The sequence below is a fragment of the Cephus cinctus genome, unplaced genomic scaffold, assembly GCF_000341935.2.
Source record: "Cephus cinctus unplaced genomic scaffold, Ccin1 Ccin1_scaffold0921, whole genome shotgun sequence".
NCBI lineage: Eukaryota > Metazoa > Arthropoda > Insecta > Hymenoptera > Cephidae > Cephus > Cephus cinctus.
The window spans coordinates 448,041-452,787 of NW_014333493.1; the positions used below are offsets into that span (position 1 = coordinate 448,041).

Sequence of the window (4,747 nt, forward strand, 5' to 3'; positions counted from 1 at the left end):
GCACGAACGACGGGTGGACGGCCGAAGGTAACGTAGGTTGGTTCTCGAAGATAGTTCGTTCTCGTATGTTTTGCTATCGGTGTCGGGTCATAAGTTAAAGAATTACGTTACAGTGTATACATTAACACAATGAAAAAGCAGGAACCACGGTGGGTAACGGAAGTGCTGGAAATTGTAAATTTTGTTGGAGCGCAGAATTGCTGCTTAGAACCGCGTGGCGGGCACTTACGAGGTGCTTAGGCTTAGAGCGCTCATTCGCAGCCGGTCGCCTATACCGGTATCTTAAGCTATCCCGTCTTATCCATTTGTATCCTATTTTTCCACATTTGTTTCTTCTTTACTCCTATACTCGTAATCCTTACTCTGTTATTTTTTATTTTTCTTATTCGTTAAGTTATTCTTTATTTTCCTTATTTCATTCCTTCTGGCTTCTTCTTTCCATTTTCTTCAAGTAGGTTTACCACGAAAAGTACCTCAACCTAAATCAAATTTGAATTAAACAATTGGAATTAAAGGTCTCAGGTAATATGAGTCTCCTTTTACCTTGAGGCCAGATTCTTGAATATTTGAGGAGGTACTTCATTTACATTAGGGAGAATGAAAAAAAGATGGCGCCGAGGAGTTGTATTTCCTGAGTGCTTTAATTTTATGAATTTACATTACCCACTCTGTACACTGGTTATCATACGAACCCTTATTGCCGGACTCTACAAGAATGTCGACATAAATTTAAGATGTAAAGAAAACTCATTGTTACCTTACTGCAACTAATTTTTATCGGTTTTTTAATTTCTTTCAAAATTCTTAGTCTCCAGCTATGCATGGAATTTTTAAAAAAATTTTTTGTAACGTATTATTTCCTTACAAGGTCATCGATATATATATATCAGAGCACGTCACACTACTGTTAAGAGGATTGTCTAGTCGAACAGATCAGCTTGGTCATAAAGAGTTACACCGTTGACGAATGACACACCTGTGGCACTACAACCCTTCTTTGAGCCCTACGTAGCAGTTTTATGTACCTAGTTTATGGGGTTGGAAAAAAAAACGTGACCCTAAAACTGGCCGACCCTTTGAAAAGAATCGTGTCAGCCAAGGTTTCGCTTCGTGAACTCTACCTCTGTCGTATGCCCACGCATAAACTCCTGGTACACCTCTTTATCAAACATCAAAATTTTAACAGGGTAAAAAAGAGCTTTGCCCATTTTTGGGGTGTTCATTATTTAAGAAAGCTGGAAGCCGTTGGTTATTTTTGCTTAAAAAATCGTGGAGAGTAGTTTTTGAAAAAAATAAATAAACTGTGCAATAAAATTGGAATTTTTATTTTTAATTAATCCGAAAGTCAAGGCGTGGAGTGTCTGCTCGAATCGGATTGAGTCACCCCCAGCAGCCCAATGCGTTTCATAGGGAGAACAAAATGTCACGGCCATTCCAGGGTTAAATGAGTGCATCGTAGCGACAATGGGTTTTAGTCAAAATGTGCCTTTATCAGTGTTATCACGGTGCAGCTGTACACGTAAGCATTAATTGTCGGATTAATCCGGATGGCAGCAAAATTAATCTGCAAACTGATCCGCGAACGAGCTTTCCGGATGCGAAAGCTCGGGCCCTGTCGAGGGCTTTACGACAAGACCGGCTTTTAGACCACGGAAATTAAAATTGAATTCTGCAATTACCCCAATTACCTCCTAGCTTCCAGCATGGTTTATACGGCAAGTCAGACACCATAACGTATAATTTTATATTGCAGTTTAGTTGGTGAGAGTTCACAAACCTTAAAAAAAAAAGAATAACGGGACATAGCCTATATCTAACCGACGGTTCACCGAAGTTCGGATAAATATTTCAATTTGAAAAACAACTCGAAAAATTACCTCTCCATATTTATGTATGATGAAATTCATCGCGACACAACGCCCAGGGCATTTGCCGTTCTCGAAACAAAGTTAGATTGCATCACAATTTCTCAAGAAAATTACATCCACGTCTCGACGCTTTGAGGACGCGTTATTTTCCAAGATATCGCCCACAAATATCCTCACGTTCCTATGTATCACTGTTTGTCACTAGTTTCCACTGTAAAACGTCTGGAGAGATTTTCTATGTACGCTAAATAATCACTTCATTCTTACATAACCTGTAAAAGAAGACCAAACTTTAATCAAACTTTATTTACATCCAATGGTGTGGATGTGACTTGTAGCATTTCATTATCCCACATGTGTAATAACCGTCGATGAAAATGTCACTAGTTTCGAAAGCTAATACGAAGATATTGCAAAGCAACGACGTAAAACGAATGGGCGACTATACACGAGAGTATTCAGACAGCGCGTTAACAAGCATTTCAGTTAAACATTTTGCATCGGGTTAAAACTTTACTGCGGATATTTCCAGGCAAAATGAAAGGAAAATACTTCGACATACGGTATAAGCCGAGTAACATCATTTTCTCGGTACGACGTCTTGAATGTTTCGCAGAAGTTCCTGTCTTAACAACGTTACCCGTGCAAGTGGTAGAAAACAGTTAAGCGCGAGTAATTCAAACTGACTTTTGAATTATCTTAAATTTATTATTCAAAGTTTATCGCGAAACAGTATTATAGGCAATGATATAACGTTATTCAAAGAAAATCATTAATTAGATAAACCATGTTTTTTATACAACGAAAAATATTAAATATCCTATCGATAGAAATGTCATACAATAAGTTAGATGTGCTTTACTCCAATACTGAATCTTATACCTATGCTTATTTTAAGCTATAGTAGGTTAACACGTTAGACACAGTTTGTATATTTGAATGTAACGTATAGCAATGTTTACACTGTCACTTGTTTGCTAAAACGTATATGTATATACGTTGGAAAGTACATAGCCACTGATAGGGATTGAGGAATGATTGATCAGAGGAATCGTAGCAAAATACTTTTGAGCTGCCATTTCGAAGCTGTTTGACGCGAGATTTCCGAACATTTGATTTACCCGACCATATGTAAGCAAGGTATACGTATAAGATAGAGGAACGGCAATCGAAAGCGTGCCTGTCGAATTACCAAAATCAACGACTCGAATTTACATTGGCTTTGGAATTTAGTTCGCGCGATAACAGAAACGTTTCTTTGAACTTTAGAAAAAAGAGTATTAAAGAAAATGTTAACTTACGTAACCCCAACTTTGTAGTTAAAATTATTCCTGAAATTCACTCGCGCGATGATTTTTGCAAGTTTTTTTATAGCTCAGTGTAGTGATTACTGTGTTTGGACGTTTACTGCGTAGTGGCGATGATAAATTTGTCTGCATACAGAGACACAATGTATTTTATCTCAGCCAACAACTAACCTCGATTCACGTGCTGAGAAAGAGGCTAATGAAATATTACCATCGGCGGTCTGTGCTGCCCTCGACACGACACCGAGGTCAGGATCAATATCGCCATGTTGTATTTTTACACTTAGTATACCTTGTAATAATAAATTCGTTTAAGTAATTATGTAATAAATCAGCATCTGTATATTTTGCATTAATCTCAAAGACGTTGCGTAGTTTGAAACGTCAACATCGTAGACTGTAATCTTAGTTCTCGTGAAATCCGCTAGAGTTCAGTCGGCAGCCAATAACAGAAAGTGGCAGCAGCTATTGACTGCGACGAAGCTGCGCGATTTCAAATACAGAAGAATTGAATAAGTAGAATATACGAAATATAACTGGAAATTATTTTGGTTCAAAGATAAATCACTTCAAATTCGTCCAATCTGTTATACTAGCTTGAATTTATATATAAGGTCCGATTATGTTTTTTCTTTTATACGTAATCCGTTCACATCATTCTCTCTCTCTCTCTCTCTCTCTCTCTCTCTCTCTCTCTCTCTCTCTCTCTCTCTCTTTCTGTTTCTAATTTCAAAAGTGAAACGTGTATCACAGTAGCACAGCCTCAGGGATCGTTGTATTTCACATTCACCCTTTTGCTTATTTCCACAGTTACGCATTTTCAGGACTCTCCCGCTGGTACCGTCGGTTAATTTCGGGAGAATCTTTGAGGCGCGATCTCATCGTTAAGGTCCATCATTCCACAAACCAGGGACGGTGGCACAAAACCACCCTCCATTTAAAAATTGTCTCTTTCATTTCAAACTGGGCGCATTCATTTAGTCGAATCAATTACCCATGTCTAATGACTTTCCTTTCATCCTTTTTTTTTTAAATTTCGTTCCAGACACCACCACTTATTAATGTTTACCCGCAGTTTAGGGTGGATCCAATTTTGTTTGCAAATGTGAACCCACTGACGATATGCTGAACTTCTACATATATTGTATATATTCGTAAAACAGAATCGATCTTTGAAATTTTATAGGTGTGTAGCGATAGTGGTTTTTGTTTTCAGAATAAAAAATTGCCTTCTGGGATTCGAAAGGGGGTTGCTTTCACAGAGGGTTGCTCTAAGTGTGTTATCCTTATAAAGTACCCCAATTTTATCGATTGCAGCGTACGTGAGTTCGAAAATATATGTGGATACGCGAAAAAAAATGCAGACCGCCTATTGTTCACAATTATATCTATGGAGTGCACTTACAAGCATCACTTACTACCAAAATTCCATCTCGTTATTGCTCGTTAACGATAACAAAAACATTTACTGGTCCTGTTCTTCTACCTAGTGCGGATAAGTAGCCTCTAGTCGTTTCTGAATTTGCATGTAAATCCTTCAAGGTTGCAGGGGCGTATTGGGCACGGTGACGG

General features: G+C 38.1%; 1 protein-coding gene across 5 annotated transcripts in view; it reads right to left on the reverse strand.

The window, feature by feature from the left end:
- Positions 1–4,747, reverse strand: part of LOC107271173 (chondroadherin-like protein) — a 54,752-nt gene that overhangs the window by 35,663 nt on the left and 14,342 nt on the right. For 2 of the 5 annotated variants that reach the window (XM_015746847.2, XM_025088371.1), the window contains exon 1: positions 3,170–3,519. The exons of 1 other annotated variant lie outside the window; for it this stretch is intronic. The gene's annotated coding sequence lies outside the window, so the exon portion shown is untranslated. Of the gene's footprint in view, positions 1–1,877; positions 2,141–3,169; positions 3,520–4,747 lie in introns of those variants that run through there. 2 more of the 5 variants (XM_025088372.1, XM_015746845.2) reach the window with 2 other exon arrangements.